The 21,245-nt window shown below is 45.6% G+C and overlaps 1 long non-coding RNA gene across 3 annotated transcripts; it reads left to right on the top strand.

The window, feature by feature from the left end:
• Nucleotides 1-5,625: 5,625 nt before the first annotated feature.
• On the top strand, nucleotides 5,626-12,469 carry LOC143524908 (uncharacterized). Of its 3 annotated transcripts, none has more exons than XR_013133509.1 (4): nucleotides 5,626-6,331; nucleotides 7,360-7,520; nucleotides 8,673-8,882; nucleotides 10,689-12,469. It is a non-coding gene; the product is annotated as an uncharacterized LOC143524908 (long non-coding RNA). The 3 variants fall into 3 exon arrangements; XR_013133511.1 differs by having other exon boundaries at nucleotides 7,360-8,227; XR_013133510.1 differs by lacking the exon at nucleotides 5,626-6,331 and adding an exon at nucleotides 6,347-6,915.
• Nucleotides 12,470-21,245: the final 8,776 nt, after the last annotated feature.

Below are 21,245 nucleotides of genomic sequence, written 5' to 3'. Positions count from 1 at the left end.
GATGTGTATTATTCTATTGTATTGCATTCAATTCCATCATATTCTTTCCAGCGAGTTCCTTCAATAGAACTTGATGAATGGATTAGAATTTTTAAAAACAAATTGTCAATTTAAATCAACTGCACTGAAGGACTAATTACAGAGTGATGGTGCAGGACTGATGGTGCAGGACTGATGGTGCCAGGCTCTGGATTCAGCCTAAACCTTAACCCTTAACCCTTACGCAGGCAGGACATTAGGAAGTGGTCACCATGCCGTGACAACAGTACCACAGCCTTCATCCTCAGGAACCCAGAAATGCATTCATTACACACATACTGTACATGCACGCAGATTCATGATACACACAGACACATGTACACACAGATACACAAAGAATGTCTAGGTGTATATAACTTTACATTACACATACCGTACCTGCACACACGCACACACAAACACACACACAAATATTTTTTGAGAACTAAACAGAACATATTTACAAGCAGTAGCTGCTTAATTCTTAATTCTGTTAAACGTCATGGGAAATGTGTAGAAATGGACTCAACCTGAAGGAGAAGATGGTGAGGTACAACCCTGTGATACCAGCACAGCACAGTAAGACCAGCACAACCCTGTGATACCAGCACAGCCTAGTTATACCAGCACAGCACAGTGATACCAGCACAAACTAGTTATACCAGCACAGCACAGTGAGACCAGCACAACCCTGTGATACCAGTGCAGCCTAGTTATAACAGCACAGCACAATGAGACCAGTACAACCCTGTGATACCAGCACAGCCTAGATATACCAGCACAGCACAGTGAGACCAGCACAACCCTGTGATACCAGCACAGCCTAGTTATACCAGCACAACCCTGAGATACCAGCACAGCCTAGTTATACCAGCACAGCAAGACCAGCACAACCCTGAGATACCAGCACAGCCTAGTTAAACCAGCACAGCACAGTGAGACCAGCACAACCCTGTGATACCAGCACAACCCTGTGATACCAGCACAGCCTAATTATACCAGCACAGCACAGTGAGACCAGCTCAACCCTGTGATACCAGCACAGCCTAGTTATACCAGCGCAGCAAGAATAGTGATACCAGGACAGCACAGTGAGACCAGCACAGCCCAGTTATACCAACCCAGCATAGTGAGACTAGCACAGAGTGATTCACATTCCCCCAGGACACTTTCAGCGTTGTTTCCCTCTTTCAACCATTTTCAATGATGCCTTGTGGGGATCAGTGCTGTGTGCTAACTTAACTGGCAGAGTCATGGGGAGCATTACTCCCCCCCCACCCCCCCCCCCCCCCCAGGGGAGTAACTGCACTTGCTGCTCAAAGGGATCCATCATCATCTCACTCCAGCTGTTCTTGTGCACTCACTTCCACAACCTCTAGGGGGCACTCTACTTCTCCCATCTTATAATAGGGTACAAGATAAGTGTAATTTTCATGAGGACTGCGTAACTGAATAATGGAATGATCCGTCAAGCAGGATTTAGCACAGAGAGACACAGAGAGCCTGCACTGGGATAGCCATTTAGGAACCTATGCTGATATTCAACAACCAACTTTAGTTTAAGGATTCACTGACAGATGTGACACTCACATGGGAATAAAAGCTAGGCTAGTAGGCTTTGCTTACTTTAGTAGATGTGGTATACTTACAACTCTCCCATGTGGACTTTAAAAGTTTAAAATTCATTCTAATGTCTGCACACCTAAATCATAAAAATTCAGGTGAAGGTGGTTATGTCATCAGATAAAACAAATGTAGCTCAGCGTTTTGGAAAGAGTGACAATGAACATCTCTTTTCAAAAGGCAGATGTGTTTGAGTTTTCAGCAACCAGTTAGGTGTTTCCTGGCCAGGGTGCCTGTGCTGTAGTTGAGCTGATGGGGGCAGTAGAGAGCTGGGAACATTTTAAAAATCTCTGCTTGCTTACAGACCTGCTTGCTTACGTGCTCCTATTAAAGAGCCAATTAAAATATAGATGATACACTTTGTATCCAGGGCTGTACAAAGAATGACAGCCCCTTGTTGGTATGTGTGTGTTAGTGTGTATAATGTGTATAGGTGTTTGTGGTATATTCAAGTGTGTGTGAGTGTTAGTCTGGGCATCTGTGTTTGTGGTATATTCATGTGTGAGCAATCCAGGCTGTGTAACTGTAAACATAAAACAGCCGCAAGGTTGAAACAGGTGTTCCACACCAAAAAGGTTCCTGGCAATGGAAGTCTGCTCCATGTTACTATGGTTTCTGGAGGCATTTGGAGGTTTGCTGTGAGGATTAGCTCTGCTGCATGATAACGCATGAGCCAGTTGTCCTGGCTGCAGAAACAGTGGACTTTCTGATAGACCTGTGAGGGATGTTCAGTTTGCATTGCAGTGCAATATTTTTTTTGACATAATATTATGTCAGTGCAGGTTATTATGTCTGTGGAGGCATGGGTGGTGGCTAGGCATAGCTGGAGTCATGAATATGGGTAAGTATGAATTAGGATTAAGGGCAAAGGTTAGATGATTATATCGGCTTTCCACAGTTCTGCAGTGGTAGCTTTCTGAATAAATTCCATAATGGGCTAGCTGTTACACTGGTAATTCTGTAACAGTTTAGTTGAGACTAGCTGTAACACTGATAATTTCATTATGGTTTAGTCTAGGCTAGCTGTAACAATGATAATTCTGTAACCATTTAGTTGAGGCTAGCTGTAACAGTGTTAATTCCTTTATGGTTTAGTCTAGGCTAGCTGTAACAGTGATCATTTCATAAAGTTTCATTTAAGGCTAGCTGTAACAGTGATCATTCTGTAATGGTTTAGTCTAGGCCAGCTATAACAGTGCTAATTCCATAACGGTTTAGTGTTGGCTAGCTGTAACAATGATCATTCCGTAACGGTTTAGCCGAGGTCAGCTGTAACAGTGATTTCAGTAGCACCAGCAGAATAAGATGTGAGCATGGTCTTCTCTGCCTGATGAACTTTGCTGATTAGATTTTGATGATTGCTGTTTTTACTGGATATTAAACTTTTCATGGAAAATTAATTAATAATTGCTCCCAGATAAAAAGGTCTGAAGGCTTTCACACCTTCTGCCAGCAACATCAATAATTTTGAGAGAGAAAAATCAAAGTCAACTGATTTCAGATGAACATCATTACTTCCCCAACTCGAGGGAATACGCAGACCAGATCTGAGACAAAATGATACGGTACATCAGACACATAATGTTTAACATCAGCCAGTGAAAACAGTATACATATCACACTCTGTCAAATCATGGACTTTGAGTTCGGTCACAAGGCTCTATTAACTCCATGTTTTCATGAGATGTTTTTTTTCATCATGTTGTGCACCTATCTCCACCCACCTGTTGTGTACCTCTCTAAACCACCTGTGGCAGCTGTCTACAGCCAGCTGTGGTATACCCGTCTACACACACCTGCTGCGTGTCTGTCTACACCTGTGACTGCTCTGGTGTTTCTCTGAATCCCCAACACAGCTGGCAATGTTTGCTGGTTTGTGACTCCCCAAGGCCCAGGTGAATCTCTGCCTCATCTGTTTAAGCTCTGCCTGATTTGTTGAGCCTCTGCCTCAGTCTGCCTCACCTCTGCCTCGTCTGCCTGTTTGGCCGTCTGACCCTTTTTGGCAGCTTGATTTGCAGCGGTTCCTCCAGACCCACTTGCTTGTGATTTCATATGCAATATATCAGGTCCAGCGACTGCCTTAATAAGCTCCTAACAGACAGACACACATGCACACGCACAAGTGCACACGAAAGCAATTGTGTATGCACACACACACACACACACACACACACACACACACACACACACACACACACACACACACACCCTCTCTCTTAGTCCCCTTCCTCTCTTCTTGTCTTCTTTTCTTTTGTCACCTGTTTTTCTCTGTTTTTCTTTCTTTCTCTTCTTCACTCTTTTTCATCTCTCTTCCTCTCTGTCTGTCTGTCTGTCTGTGTGTGTGTGTGTGTGTGTGAAGGATTCTGCACACACGTTAAATTTCATTGCCCTTCTGCCCCCTCCGTGTGCACACACCCTCTTCCCAGGTTTCGGTATGGAGCTGGTGTGCAGCTGAGGGCCCCTCCCTGTTTGCCTCATCTGGGGGCGAGACGTAATCTGATTAGCCTGCTTGTGCACTCTTCCTCCAAACTCTCTTCCACCACAGAGAATATGACGGATCATTCTCATCTGCTCTTCTGTCAACACTCCCACAGGCGGCACACACACACACACACACACACACACGAACACACACACACACACACACACACACACACACACACACACACACACACACACACACACGTCTGATCTGCGAGACACACACACACACACACGTCTGATCTGCGACACACACACACACACACACACACACACATGCGTCTGATCTGCGACACACACACACACACACACACACACACACACACACACACACACATGCGTCTGATCTGCGACACACACACACACACACACACACACACACACACACACACGTCTGATCTGCCGGCACAGGAGGGATGCAGCAAGGTTAAAGCCACGAGCGAAAAAAAAACCTCCGCATAACCAAGCACCCTCGTCTTCATCATCTTCCACACGCAAACTTGGAATGAGTCCTTTTCTCTTTCAAACTTCCCAAGCAGTACAGATGACTGGTATTGTCATGTTAAGAAGATTGTGGGTTATTCTGATGGAAGGGTCATGTTCACACAGCGTATCGAAGTTTAGCCAGTCGGCTAGTATTTGTATCGTGATGTTGTAGGACTGTGTTCACCCAACACCTGTAGCCTTGAGACAGTCATTAATGTTACAGAAAGGCTGAAGTGATTAATTGGAAAAGGTGCCTATGTAATCGTTCCCACATGTGTCTGGAGCCTCTAACACATCCTGCTGTGTTGTCAGCCTGAAGTTGACTTCAATTTTCTCTGAGCCACTTTACAAATTGAGGTGTGAAATGTATTCAGAGGTGTGAAAATGAGAGATAAACGGAATACCAAATTCTCCTCTGTGAAGCATCCTGATTTTCAGAGCTGTATAGGAATATGAAAACAGGCAGTGTGATTCTGACGTGTCTATGTTGATGCATCGTGATTCCAGCCCCTCACTCTCACTGTATGATCAATGGAAATCTCTGATACACCACAGGGGCTGTTTATGGAAAGCCTATTTCTTTCAGAAGCGTCATAAGTGACCCATGTCACCATTGCACACAGCCAGAACAGAGCTGCAGGAAAAACCCCAAGACCTGTGGACCCCCACCGAAGCCTCTGCTCTCATTGTGTGTGGGGAAGGTCTATGTCTGCATCTCCACTGAACAGAGAACAGTCACGAGGGTTCAGGACATGGAGATAATCTAGACATATCCAGATAAAGACAATCTCTACCATATCACAGGAGCCAAATCTGCAATAGTCATCAACTTTATTTCTTTACTTGTTCGGGTGTGTGCGAGTTCACGACGGTGTGTGTGCATGAAGTATATGTATGTGTGTGTGTGTGTGTGTGTGTGTGTGTTCCTTCCTGAAAGGGGAGTCAAAAAGCGGAACCTGCTATTGGTGCTGATGTGGCTCATGCTTGTAGTGAACGGCAAAGCGCGGAACACGAAACTTGTTTAATGTGGTTTGGGGCGACGGCGTCTCGCTCTGTGTCAGCCTCGCTCGGTGTCACCGCTCGTGGACATAGATCCACCGAGGCCTTATCACACGTGGCCAGGCCGCCGGAGCCCCTGACAACGAAACGAAGTGACGACTTCATCGCGCGCCACATGACAGCGGCGGTGCGGTAACTGATGAGCCGTTGAATAGCTCCTGACAGCGACTCACGGATCGGGGTGGTAGGAACGCCGTGCGATGCGTGTCCCTCCTTTAAAAGCAAGAGTCGAAAAAAAAAACCCAGAACAGCGACGGGACATGAGATTGGAGGAGCAGGCGAGAGATTCGTGAGGCTAATGGAGGGAATCAGACGGCACCCGGGCTGAGGGTGCCGTTACAGGGCAAGAAATGATGAGTGTGTTGGCCTCATTGTGAAACCTGTCGGCCTGCCAGCGCGTACGCTGAGTATAAACCGAATTATGGAAATGTGCCCTACTGCAGGCACCTGTACTAACAGTGTCGGTGTACAGCTGTTCTTCCAATCCATCAAACCAAAAGCCATCGACTTAAAGTGACTTTAAAACGCAATAATCTATCCCTCACGGAGGGGCACGCCAATCCTGTCATAATGAACTGGAGTCTAAAGATGTGCATCACTACATGACTGATCTAAGGTGCCAGAATCGAGTCTTATCTTATATTTCATCGAAGCAGCTGGCAACGTGAGTCGTGTACGGTCTCGTGCATAAAACACAGCCCTGTAATCAGATTAAGCAAAAGAGCACCGTGGCATCTTCGTGTGAATGAGTTTAATCCACTCAGAGCCCCGCCACGCTTTTCCACATCAGGAAAGCCTAGAACCATGATTCGTCTTCGGAATTCGTGGTCGTTTTTCTGCTTGTTTCGTATGCTAATACAATCAGGGTTCAAGGCTTAAGCATGAGAACAATTTGTAGGTTTGATTATAATGAAATGAAGAGTTCCTTCTGCCCCTGACTCATTCCTGATGATCTGAAGAACGACGGAAAAGTTCATTAGCACTTGGGGCGAGAGCTCGCTTCTGTTTTGGACAGCAGAGCTTCTGAATATTGTTATATTGGATTGCCAAAATATTATTTATGCATGTTTATTGCAAACAGAGTTTCAGAAGAATATGCTCAATTATTCAACAATTAGGATGTGTTCAACAGTCACTTAAGATTCAAATGAAAAGGTTCCCATGGGGAAAGCGACAGAGAGAAAACAGATTAGGCTTTGCTTCACCAGACCTCCAATGAAGCATTCTTAACATGAGATCGTAGAAATGGTAATACATGAAACCATTAGCAAAATCATTAGCGTTAGCTCACTGAATGCTGTTAACAATTTGTAAATATTGTTATGTGATACTTCAGACTCAGTAGGTGTCAACAAAAATGAACTAATGTAATACGGTTAACGTGATTGTGGCCTTTTTTATGAGGCTAAGTCTGTCTTTTGTGTCGACTCCATTAGCTATTCTCCTCAGCACTGATTAGGTGCACCCTTAAATGACTACGCACTACAGACCCAAAGTATTTTAACGTCCCACTCTTCAGATTCTTGTGTAGCTGTTTGTTGTGTCTTCTTCAGTTTGGACGTTGTCTCTTTTTCTCTGCTTAGCACTAGCTCCTGAGTCATAGGACACAGAGTGAACCACTGGATTAAGGGATCATGCTTGTACACAGGATCCAGTCACTCATTTGAACACTGATGTGATTGTGTTAAACAGTTACCTGAACCTGAAGGGGTGCCAACCTGGTTCCAGTGAAGCTGCATTGAGACTAAAGCCTGTTGTTAAAAATGCTATACAAAAATACATTTCAACGAACACAGGCAGAGAGATCAACTAAACCTGAAAAGACACATGCGATCTCATGACTGCTGGGACACGTGAGTAAGATAGCATCTGACTCTGAACATTTCCTGGGAAACCTTTCCCTTTTTTTACATAAAAAATATCTTCACTCTACCTCAAAAATTCCGATCACACACCATCAAACATGTGCACAGAGATAGAGGAACTCAGTGCCTTAATCAAATCCCAGCTCTGATTCAGCTCTGTTTCAGAGCTGACTGAGACATTCCCTCTGCGAGCCACGTGAGATGGATGATGGATGGTCCTGAGATCTTAATGCTTCACAACTGCAAAACCAGTTGAATGTCAACCAATACCAGGAAATAGTACAAGAAGCCTTCCCGAGCCATCTCTGAGCCATCCCTGATCCTGCCTGAGCCTTCCCGAGCCATCCCTGAGCCTTCCCGATCCATCCCAGAGTCATCCCGAGTCATCCCAAGTTATCCCCAAGACTGCCTGAGCCATCTTCAAGCTTCTATGAGCCTCCCTGAGTCATCCTCGAGCCTGCCCGAGTCATTTTCAGGCCTGAATGTCTGCGCTGACTGTAACTGTGTTCCTGCCAGTCTTCCCATGGCTTTTACCCCTGGGGTCGGGAGGTCCTCTGAGAGGCTGACGTTAGCACAGCTGAAGGATCTTCTACAAGTCCTCTGGAGGTTACGAAGCAGTTTGTATACCAGGCCAGCCGGTCTCTCTGTGATGTGTGCTACGGTGTCACAGAAGGCCAAATCACAACAGCACAAAAGTAAAATAAAGTTGAGAACACAGTTGCGTTAAGCAAAAACACCACATCACAGCAGAGTGCTTGTGGTAATTAAGGACACTTCACAAATTTAGCTTGTTAATATAAAAGCATTAAAACATGAAAAAAACAAGAAGGAAGGGAAACAGAGGAGAGAGAGAGAGAGTCTATAAGTTCAGTGGTATTTTTGTAAATGGTAAACAAACAATCATCTTTGCAGCCAGCTTTGCTGACAATGCGACAATTCACTCATTGGGCATTTACATGGAAAATGTCGACCCCTAGTGGTCAGGAGCACTCCCGCAGTGAACAATCTCAAATCTTTTAAAAATACCATAAATGTTCGTAAATCCTGCTGTGTAATGGTTCAGTGCTGTAAAGTTTTTATTCTTTCTATAATGCCACATGTATGGTTTATTTTTGTTCCATGGTCCACTGTTCCTACCAGGCCCGGTGACCCTGTGTCCATTTGCCTAAGGCAGGACAGAACATCAGAGGGTAGGCGATTTCTCAGCGGCTACGCAAGTCATCCATCCTGGGGTCGCCCTTTCTCTACTGCTCTTCTGCATCTCAACTGATGTCCGAACTTCCACTGAACCCTTGGTCCCAATCCTGATCTGTACAGATGGTACTACAATCATCAGTCTCACCAAGGACGGTGAGATGTCTGCATACCGGCAGGTTGTTGGTCCAGAATGACTTCCACGGGTCCACCCCCTCACCTTTGTGGAGAGCTGTGGAATCCTCCTTATTTTGGGGAAGGATCGGAAGTGGGACACCAACATTACATTCATAAAAAACAGCAGAGGATGTTCATCCTATGACAACTGGAAAAGCTCTACCCACTGCTGCTAAGGGCTGCTGGTCCAGTTTCACACAGCAATTATACACAGTACACACACACACACACACACACACACACACACACACACACACACACACACACACACACACACACACACACACACACACACACACACACACGGTGTGTCCAACATGTCACACTCTGGACATGACCGAATTACTTTTGAGGACCTAAACTCTCAGAATCCAGGTGTTCCTCACCACGCTTTTCCTCTACCGCTGTTCCAACTACACATCCCATAAAATACGGAAACATCCTTTATTTGGCAATTAAATGTTGCGTTCTGTATTGAACCAATGCAGGATGCGACTTGTTCCCTATTTCCATAAATTACAGTTTCTTTAACTTTTGAAAAACAAAAAAAAGTTACAAAAAGTGTAAGATGGAACCTTTGAAACATTCTTTTCTAAACCTAAAAAGGATTTATAGGTCCTTTCTGCAGGACAAAGTGTTCTAGAAAATACTCGTTTCCCCATAAAATTATTGTTATTCTTTTAAAGTTTGTTACTGCTATGTTCTTGAAGAACTAGTTTTTAAGTTATGTAACTTACTTTTGTCCTAAAATGTTCCAAGGAGTGTGTCATTTAGTTTTCCAGTTTTGCTGTAGATGGAATTAAGTACACAAACATTCTCCATTTCAACTGCTGCTGTATAAAGAGATTATTGGTGTGATAGCTGCATTTGTCTTACGTCGTGTATACGGTTCTGCACGGAAATTGTCTTAGCATGCATACTGCAGTTTTATTTTATGCACGTCTGGTTTCATTAGTGCCTCTTGGAGATTAACAAACATTTGGTACACAAAATCTAGGACACGCTGACATAACAGCAATAGAATGTAATGAGAAGTAATGGGAAATGAAGTAAAACTGTAGTGTCCCAGCCGCTGTGTTCTGGACACAGGAAGATCACTACAAAGGTTAAAACCAGAGGACCAAGTGTGTGATTGTCAAGGAATTTCAAACTCAGAAACCATCGAATCATAGCGCATCCAGATGTCCACAATGAATAGTACACCATAATATGCATCATTATGGAAGTCATAATTTCACATTGTTTTCGCTGTGAATGAATATTTGGTTTGTGCGTTTTACTGATATGCATGTTCACACCTTTTAATGACAGAGTGCTGAGGATCATTGAGTAACTGTCTAACCTAGAAGTGACAGCAATTCTGTCTCACTTAATTTACAAATATCTCGTGTAAATGTGGCATGTTTACAAAACAGGAAGCCTGTCAGATCACTGCCTTGTCTGGCAAGATCTCCTCATGGATGCAAGGTGCCAGATTTTACTAACATGAATAGCTTCATCAAATTTTGCTCCATTTGCTCCCAAGACACACACACACACACACACACACACACACACACACACACACACACACACACACACACACACACACACACACGCATGCACGACAAGAGACCAAACACCATTACAACTAGGGTGGTTATAGTGAATTGTCTCCACTACAAAAGCACATGATCATTATTTCCTGAGCAGGTGGCTAAATGCCTCGTTCTGTTAGTCTGGGGGATCCAGCAGCATGGGTTCCATGTTTTGTTGAATTTTGATTTGTTTGTTTGCTTGTTACAGGACTGGGAGTTCTTTGGCTCGGCAAACAAACCTAGCAGTTGAGCGGAATCTGTGGAACTCGCTCAGCCCACAGCGCCTCGGCGATAAGAACCCCGAGAACGCTAGCGTTTGCATTCCTCCCGGCGTCTGGGCATGAAGGAGCGAATGAAAGAGCAGGGGGATGCGTGACAAGGCTCCCAGCACCCAGCGCGCGAGCACACTGAGCCCAGCGCCGGGCCGCGAGCAGCGGCTGCAAATGTGCTCGCCAAGAAAAGAGGCCATTTAGGAGACATCTGTCTGGATGTGCAGACAGCTCTTAATGGAGTGATAAGACAGCTAATTGAGGAGCTGCTGGAGAGAGCAGTCAAAACACAGTCATTCTGCTCCGCTGAGGTGATCTGAGGACTGACAGACGGCCTCAGACCAGAACGGTGCGGCATGCCCGTATGAGCAGGCTAACGGCTTCTAATCCTGGGCAACGCCACCGGCTACAGGCCGCACAAGAGGTGCCCCCTACTGGCAAATGGTGGAAGGGTATGTAGTGACTACGGCTAAAATTAAAAGGAGGAAGACGATGAGGAAGAGGAAGGCAGCCGGTGCCATATGCCATGTGGGTCAACAGAGGGTCGACGCCGAGCAGAAAGTCAGGCCTTAGGTGTTCCACTGTGGCCACCAACATCCAGACGTATGTACACATATGTAATTCATTCACAGGCAGGAGGAAGGCATTTTATTTGCAATTTTTTGCATTACTTTCATTACTTTCCTAGATTGATTTGTACTCAAACTCAAATGTTCTCAGTAATATGGTGTTCTGGGGAAAAATAAGTGTATGAGTGATTTGTTTTTATAGCCACTCGCAGATGTAAATGGCCACGTCTCATGTGTTTGTGTATGAGTACGTACACGTATCAGCAGCACCAGGCGGTCACATCCAGCGTCTATGTACTTGGGTAATGACGGAGGACGGAAGCACCATAGGCTTCTAAACACAGTAGGCTAATGTCTTTTGTTGAGCATTTCAGTGTGTAGTTGGTTGTTAGAAAGATCTAATCATATGATAATGATGACGATGACGATGATGATGATGATGCTGTGTGTGTGTGTGTGTGTGTGTGTGTGTGTTTATGCGTGATGCGGATGAACTGATGTGGCCTGACTGAACCAAGAGTGTCTGAGAGCTGTAAGATTTGCAGCTTTTCTGATATTTCATTCCTTTATGTATATATGTGAGAGTATATAGAGGTGCTGTCTGTTCTCTATCAAATACATGTCCTCAGTGAGAATAGAGAGGTCAGTGTTAAGAATCCTATTAGCTTTAGTCCTGGCTAGTGAGGAAAAGACAACAGTGGAAAATACTATATATTTATATGGAAGCACACATATATCTATATATATAAGCACCTGCTGTATTTAAGTGCTCAGTGAAGAGGTGAGTCTTCAGTCTTTGAAGACAGTCAGTGACTCAGCTGTGAGGACAAAGGAAGTTCATACCACCACCTGAGTGCAGGACCGAGAAGAGTCATGAAACATGTCTTCTGTCTCCTTTCTGTCTTGAGGGACGGTGGTTCAAGTTGAGCAGGATTAGAAGACCAATGGCAGTGTGGTGATGACCAGGATGTAATTAGTGCTTTTGCTATGAGAGTGACGGACCAGTTGTGGCTTTGTAGGTGTAGGACACAGCAGGGGGTGACATGGGAGAACTTGGGGAGGTTGAAGATAAACAGTGCAGCTGCATTCTGGATGGATTGTAGGGCTCTGATGACACAGCGGGGAACTTCTGCCAGAAGTGAGCTGCAGTAGTCCAGTGTCATCAAATTTAATGACAAAATAAACTTCAAATCAGTTTGCTTTGTAAGTTTCTGCAGAAAATCTCACCAGTGGAGAAGCCACACACACACACACACACACACACACACACTCTAACACACACACAGTCATGGCTCACCTTTGATGTATGCCGGTATTTATCTCCTTATGTAACAAACACATGCATGTGATACGTGACGTTTGTGACAAATGCGAACCCCTTTTTCCAAACTGATTTAATTTGCTTTTACTTGAGTCATCATCGGTCATATAGGGTCCTATGGTTGCTCAGTGTGATCCAATAGGTCAAGACTTGTGAGGTCAAAGTGTCAAGGTCAAGCTATTCCAAGGACTCCTGATGGCCTTAACACCTCAGGGTTCACTCCTACAAAATAAAATAATGACGCAGATCCACAACCATAAACAATGAAGATTAAAATATAAAAAGCTTCTACACCAATCTCAAGATAACAAGGCACTGAACAAACACCCGAGTGGCTTCTTTGGAGAGAAATTTCCCTGATATTGTTGATGAAGAACCTGCATGTTCAGGTCAAATTAGCAGGAGTGGTCTAAGAGATCTCTAGTGAGGTCCAGAGGTCTCAACTTGGAGTGGAGTCTTCTGGAACATACAATAGCTTGGTCTTGTCGAGATTTATTATTGTGTACTGTGTCACAGATTGCATATTTTTACAAATTAGTGTGTATTAACAATTACATTAATTAGTGTGTGTTAAAACTTCTGATAAAATTAAAATGGTCCAGCCTTCTAGGAAATGAATATTAGGAGTTGAGAAAACTGCACTAACAACAGGCCTGAACATGTACTGACTACTGAAGAAGCGAAATGACTGAAGAATTCAGATTAGCAACTTGTCAGAGTGATGTGCTTTCACATCTACATTCATCATTTCAGCGCATTAGAAAACTGCACTACAAGATGAGGATCATGACGAACATATCAAAGAGAATGCTGTCATCATTATTACTGTAATTAGACTACTCAGCTTGACAATATGTCTTATTAAAGCAAAATGAATGTTTAGGCAAAATAATCATTATCCAGAGAACCACTCAGACAACCAGATCCAGCCTGGTCCGGAAAAATTATTTCTACAGATATCGATCCTGTGTGTGTGTCTCACTTTTTAAAATTCCATTAACTCCATTTTTTTAAGCTAAATTGCTTTCAGTGATCAATGATGACTTCATCAGTACAAAGTTCAGCTCTGGATGTGAAGGGTGCAGATCAGAAAGGACCAAATTTTCTGCTGCCAGAAACACACACGGCACAAAAAGGAACGCATGGCCTTTGAGGAGATGCACCTACAGACACAGGTGTGTTAGAAACCCCGTACAAGGGTTCAGGATCAACCACCCATGGAGGACAGCATGGACTGGGATTAAGTGAGCGGCCCAGGACGAGAGGACCTGTGACTACGGGAGGGTGTGCAGCCAGGACAGGAAGTAAGTAAGTGGGATCACGGCCAAGGAGCCCTGTAGGTGGACCTGACGTGAGTAATTTAAACTGCATGCAGCAACCAGTGGGAGGCCACTGAAGCTCCTGCTGAACACGGGGTAATGTGGGCTGATTTGCTAGTGAGTAATCAGACCACTGAGCTCAGGACATCCTGCAGCTTGTGAAGGGTTTTCGGAAGGGAGGCAGAGAAAGGACGAAGTGCAGTAGTCAGGACGGGAGCTTGCGAAGGCGTGGACGAGAGCGTCGGCATCCTGAAAGAAGAGACCAGAGCGGAGGGAGATGGGTGATGTAATGGAGGTGGCAAAGAAGCAGTTTTAGTCATGGTTTTCATACAGAGCAGAAAAGAGACTGAAGGGTCAATTACGCTGCCAAGGGTTTTCACAAAAGAAGGGGAAGAGACAGTCAATGCATCAATAGGTCCTTCTGGAGGTCATACAGACACTCCATCCAGATTTTTGTGGATATTGTCAGCAGTGTCCTGCCTTGCATTACCATGCTGGTCAGGATCACATGTCCTGCCCATCTCTGTGCACCAGACCTGGCTTGGCTCCAGTGAGGTGGAACAGACCACTGTCACATTTCTCACCACGCTTCTGACCAACCAAGACTCACGGTCTCTTAGTGTGGAATGCATCACTCTCCACCCACAGCCGCGACTCAGAGTTGTATAGGAGAGGGGTTAGTACGAAGAACTCAGATCTTCACTTTGGGTTTCAGGGCTCTGAAGGGCTGCTTACAAAAGTGCCAGCAGCTCTTTGAACTTGTCTGTAAGCAGACTGATCCAGCACTCGATTTCCACCGCACTTCCCACACGGTCCAGGATTAAGCCTACTATCAACTATATGGACCCATCCAGTCTTGACCATCTGATCACCGGCTCCATGTCATTCTCTTTTGACCTCTGAGTGTATCTGGTAATCGGCTGCTTGGATGATTCCTGTCTCCTGGGTCTTTTCCAAGGTCAAGATGAGCTTGCGCAACTGGTCTTGGTACTCATAAAACAGCACTACGTAATCAGTGTTCATGAGGGATTCATTGTTCTGAACTCCCTCCAGTAGATGTCCTCTGGTCTTCTAACCATGGCCATTGTATACATGTTGAATGCTTGGAAGATTCTACAGACTTTTGAAGGAAAACTATTCAACCGCAAAACCATCAAAGAATTTTTCTCTTTATGCATCATATTCAGCCATAAGGTCAATGCAACACACATAGATCTTATTTGACATTTACTCACAACATAAAATGTTGCCTGTCTAAGAAGCAGGATAATGTGGAATTGGTCACCTCAATGTGAATTTGGAGATGCGAACAGATTTGCAAAATCATTTGTGAAGCCGAGGAGGAGGAAGGAGAACTCACACCAGCACAGAGAACGGCAGCATTTGTGAGTCGGACGCAGGCAGTTTCAGTACTCAGAAAGTGGTTTTATTTTGCCATGTTCTACTGAGAGAGGGAGGTTACTTACTGATATATTAAAACAGTATATTAGAAATAGACCAGCAATAGCTGAGAAGCAAGTGGTGCTTGTTTATAAGATCAAGGACTGAGATCTTTCTTCAGCGACCGGCGTACCCGTGGCTGTATTGAGAGAAAAGAGAAACAGATTCAGAAGTGCAAGAAAGAATGAGCCCAGACACGCGAGCAGAGAGACCTGAAGGAGAGGATGCCCAGACAGGAGAGGGCCACCATCCAACTGGCAGGTCAATGTCTTTAATTTTGGTTGTCATGGATATCAGCTAGAAATTCCTTCGCTTTGAGTGCATGAGAAACCATCAGCTGTGCAGTAACATTTTCCACTTGTCTCCTTCCCAGCCAGAACGGCGTTTAAGAGGCCGTCATTTCCTCCTGCCCCTCTGCCCCTCGGCTTACGTGAATATCTAGAATATGTACACACAAATGTACTGTAACATTGCTAATTAGGTGTATTTGTTAAGGTGGAAAACTGGAAAACATGTTGTTTAGTGTATGCTGGAACAGTGTGATGTAAGAAGTTACAGTTCTTAAAAAGCTTGACATGCTCCTCACATCCGAGCAGCACAAGCGATTGTTTTGCTCTGCATGTGCTGCTATATTGGTCATGGTTACAGTCACAATGTCTAATGGGGACAAATAAAAATTCACTGCAGAAACTGTAGGTCTAAAAACATATAATGCTGATAAATAAAATTGAAAAAACAACTGAACACAGCGGACCCAGAGACAAACGTATTGAAACGTCACAGGGAGAATTTGCATACACCTGCAAAAAAATCCAGCTCATTTTGAATGCAAACTGTGTGATTCTAAACACAATATGTGTAAATACCGAGAGGCATAAATGCAGAGATCAGCCCAAAGGATGCAGTGTTAGCAGTGAGGATTCAGCCTCAGCCCTCAGCATCCACAAGCAGAAATCGATAAGACACAGTGAGGCAGCCCACCGTGAGGAGAGGAATGGAGCTCAATCACAAGGGCCTTGTATTATAAACACATGTGCATAAAGACTCCCTAGAGAACCACGGCCAATGAAACATCCACTTGGAGGTGTAACCGAAAGGGATGAAGAATTCTGAAATCATTTGGGCATCTTGACTTCTGGCACATTTAAATGCAAAACCAAAAAAGCAAACAGGGGAGGGAGAATGTTAAAGAAATTCTGGGTACGTTGAGTAACTATGGTATGGGAATAAACACACACACACACACGCACGCACAAGCACAAACATGCACACATACATGCAGAAAAACACACACGCACACATACATATTGGTGCAAGCATGCAGTAGTGCTTTATTGCTCACAATGCTCACACACACATTCACAAATGCACATACAAACACGTGCATGCTCCCACACCCACACAAGACACACACTACACACACACACACACACACACACTCAGATTCAAATAATGAAAATAGGTATCTCCATTCTTTTTTGTGCAAAGATGAGTGTGACTTCTGGAATAATATCTTCACTGACAGGCAAATTAAAACTGCTCTCACACTGACATTTCATTCATTCACTTATTCATTCATTTGTTTATTTACACTCCATTTCTGAGGAGCCTTGGCACTCAACACTAACAGTGGCACAATAATAGTAATTATGTCAAATTTGTTTGTTTGAAATCTGACTCTTTCCCGCTTTCAGTCATAGGAAGAAATTCCAGGAACAAACACACCCGTTCCAGCCTAGGGAGGAGCAGGATAATCGCAGACACCGTTCAAATCAGCCTGCTGCTGCCTGAATGCATTTAGGATGCCTTTCTTCGCTGGGCTTGCTCAGAGCTGTTGTCAGCTCTGCCCTAGTCTGTGTGTGCATAAATACACACACACACACACACACACACACACACACACACACACACACACACACACACACCCGTCTGTCTGTGTGTGTGGGTCCAGTTGCGCTGCATCTGTGCTAGTAGTGTGACGGGCTTCTTCTCGTTGCGATGCTTGGTGCTTGGTTGTCAGAGCTTCTCCGCCTGCTCTAGCCTGGAGTTTCCTCTAATGGCTCTGGTCTAGACAAGGTATGAGCTGTCAGCTGCTCTGGTTGCCACCAGCTGCTATTAGACTCCGGCTGGGTTTAGCTCTGCTTCTCAGAGCTTCAGTAGTCTGCCAGTCAGTGCCCGTGTCGCCTCTGACTGCGTCAGGTTCGATCTCGCCCCGTTCGGAGCCACCGGCGACGGGCGAGCGGAGGAACACGGCTCTCCGCCGGTCAGTGCCGAGTGACGCGTCCGAGAGAGCGCGGAGAGAGCTGCAGACGCGTGTCGCAAACTGGCATTACGCAGCGCATTAAAAAGTCGTGCGGGGACATCTTTATTTTCCGAGTGGAAAAACGAATGGATGAGAGCCCAGCGAGAGCCGAGCCCCGTGCGCCTCCCGCCCTCCCGCTGCCTGCCTCTCCCCAGCAGGCCGAGCGGCACCAGGCAGGCCTCCTTTCATTTCCGTATGATGAGATAGCGAGAATCAAAACGATCGCTCGGGGGCTGCTTCTCCTCACAGCATGCCACTGAGTGCGCATCTTCTCCAGAGGCTCGGATCCCCTCCGTCCCCCCACCCCCCCCCCTCCCTCCGTCCCTCCATCTTTCTCTCTCGCTCTCTGTCTTTCCTCTCGGTCTCTTCCTTTTTGTATCTCCCTTCCATGTTGATCCTCAGAAAAGGTGTTGTCTGGGTCTCTATCGTTAAAGGTTGGCTTGGGGGGTGGGGAGACGGGACTGATTTGGCAAGAGTGCAGCATCTGGCTCTCGTAAAGCTGTTTAAACTTTCATTGGCCTATCGCCTTGAGTTACGACACACTGCAAAGTAATGAGGTCGTATGGGAGGGATCTATTGATTCACTCTCGCTTAATGCTGGGAGCTCAGCTGCACCTTCGCGCCTGCTCTGCGGTGTGGAGCGTACACCAGTGAGCCTCCACCCTCACGCCCCACTCATTAAAGGCCCTAACAAGCACTTCTGGATCCGGCCGAGGAGGCGATAAAGCATCCACCAAAATCTCTGCCTGCGTCTGATGGGGTTAAACACGGTTTAACCGAAACAAACCCAAAAAAATTCCCAGGAGCCACGAACTCTGGTTGGAATGCAGAGCGAAAGAGTGACCCCAAAACTAGAGAGTGTCTTCTCAACCTGGAGACGTCGCATTTGCATGGCGGAGGAGCAGAACCGAACGTAACGCAGCAGAACGCTGCCGATCGCGTGGCTCAGGGTGCCAGAACAGCACACAGCTGCTTCCACTGGCTAATGACGAGCGTCTCTGGGCAGATGAACCCTGCCCCCTACCACCCCACAGGGTTCTGTGGGCTCTCAGCAGGTGAAACCTGAATGGCCCTCTTCCCACCAGCTTCAGATGCAGAAATACCGGCTGCCTCTCATTGGAGCTCTGGTACACATTCACGCACTTATAATTCCAGTCATATTAGCACCTTGCTGATGATTACTGAGGCAGGAAATCAGAAATCACAATTCAATTCTGATGAAAATGTGGACACGTTCCTTCACAAGCACGCTCCTCCATACTCAAAACGCCAAGTTGTGTGTTGGTGACGGCGTAGCCCTTGAGCTAGACGCACATTCTCAGAAATTCTTAGAGGTCTAAATGATCTGGCTTCATCCTACCGCCAGGTTACGAAGACAAAGGTGTTTCACTTAAACCTGTAATATCAAACTCTCAGAACTGGGACCACTAAAGATTCTGCTAGTCTCCCTTTAGGTGTATGTTGCAGGGTAGGGACATACACAGTGCAAGATTATGCAAGATCCATTTGCACAGATGCAAACTCAACTCAGCCCATGGATCTGTGTAGCAGGACGACGGGACACGCTGCAGTGCAGGCGGCCCGTGCAGGACTCTCAGCCCCACCTGCCCGACTGCTCTCGGCCGGGAAATACGATTCTTCTCCCTGGGGCTGTGATTTCTCTCCAGTTGTCAGCACTGTCAGATAGCCCACTGTTATCACACTGGGAGCTGCTTCTTTTGTAATTGCCTTTCGTTTATGGGCTGGAGTTGCAGGTGACTCAGTGGTGACCAGTGGGGACAGACACAGCTGAGACCGGGGCAAGAGGCGTGATTGGACAGACACAGCTGAGACCGGGGCAAGAGGCGTGATTGGACAGACACAGCTGAGACCGGGGCAAGAGGCGTGATTGGACAAGTGATTGCAGGACATTACCTCTGGTGAAGGATGGCTAGAGCAGTCTGAATCAAACAAACAAACAAACAAACACACATGCACTCATGCAGGCACACACACACACACACACACACACACACACACACACACACCATATTCCACATACACGGACAGACACTCATATACATACACTTGGGAAGAGAAAGCAGGGAAGAAAATCCACCTTTACCATAGAGTACACTGCTCCAGGGCCTTACAGATTACTTTCCTTCTGAATTGTAAGTGGCTCTATGAGTTGTGTAATTGATTTGACCCCAGAAGGTTAATTCCTCAATGATCTTCCCCTCTCCCATCCATCCATGTTACAGTAAGTTGCCCAGGCGTCATTTTCTTTAAACCAAAGAATGTACAGCTCTCAGAGTCACAGATCACAGCGTTTGGCGGCAGCCAATGGCGTTGAAGACCCACTGAACGTTTTCGTTTGGCTGTTTGTTTGTCATGCCTCTCACAAGGGTGCACACACCTGCGTTCCACGAGAGCAAGATGAAGATTCGATAAAACACCTTTATCAGGCCTAACACCCCTGCCAGGCAGCCCTGCGCGTGAGGAACGGCTCCTCTGTGCAGGGAGGGAATTCAATCTAGACTGGGATTTGTTCAGCACTCCTGCTAAGATCATGGTTTTAAGAGACTGAATTAAATGTTTGTTAGCAAGAAAACAGTGAAAACTAATGACCACCTCACTACTGCACTTACCGCTGTATCCATGGTACCCAGGACCAGAGACAATGCTCCTCCTAGCGTCTCCCATCCAGCACATCTATCACCCAAACCCGTCGTGCCATGGTTGTTATTTTCCAATTTTCGGCTGGTGAAAGAAATTATTTACTCATAATCGTGGACTGCACACTAAATTAAACACAGCACACAGTCAGATGATGTCACTCTCTCTGACTCTTTTGTGGAGGGCCATTACAAACAACTTACTGCAACGTTGTGTGCCAGTTGCCGCGGAAACTGCGGCGCTGCATAATCACGTTCTGTTGAGCTGAACTCTTGGGAGCACAAGAGAATTAAATTATGGAGGGCTGGAATATTCTTTCTCGCCTTCACAAACAGAATGCATCCTCACATAAATAAATCGATGTTTGGCTTGCAATTTATTACCCCATTAGGGTTTGTATTTGGTTGTAGGTTCTCACTGTGTTGAATCTTGGGCCTAGGCTAAAATGTTAGTTGTAGTTAGAAATGATTCAGCAGTACTGAGGAGTCCAGAAGCCGTCCTCTAATGAACAGTGGAAATAATTACACAAAGACAGGATAGGTCAAAATAGCACGCTAGCTGAGACATGAGCATGCATTCAGCAAATCAAACAATGACAGCACAGCATGGAGTAGGCGACAGATCTTAGAAACACCAGCAAGAGCAAACAGGAACCACATTAGCCAGGATTCAGATGTTCTACCATGACAATGAAGTCCAGGAGATGGACATGGAGGAATCTCAAAACCTTTTACCCATCTGCTACACATCAGTCAGAGGTTTTCACACTGACCTGAAGTTTCCATGGTGGTTTATGGTTCCTACAGGGTATGGAGGTGTTTGTGGCTGCTGGCCTGAGCATTGTGCTTACACAGGGGGCCACCAGTGGGATGGAGAGTGAGATATGT

Source organism: Brachyhypopomus gauderio, chromosome 10 (genome assembly GCF_052324685.1).
Source record: "Brachyhypopomus gauderio isolate BG-103 chromosome 10, BGAUD_0.2, whole genome shotgun sequence".
Lineage (NCBI taxonomy): Eukaryota > Metazoa > Chordata > Actinopteri > Gymnotiformes > Hypopomidae > Brachyhypopomus > Brachyhypopomus gauderio.
The sequence above is the reverse complement of the archived record's forward strand: the minus strand, read 5'-3'. Positions and strand labels throughout refer to the sequence as shown.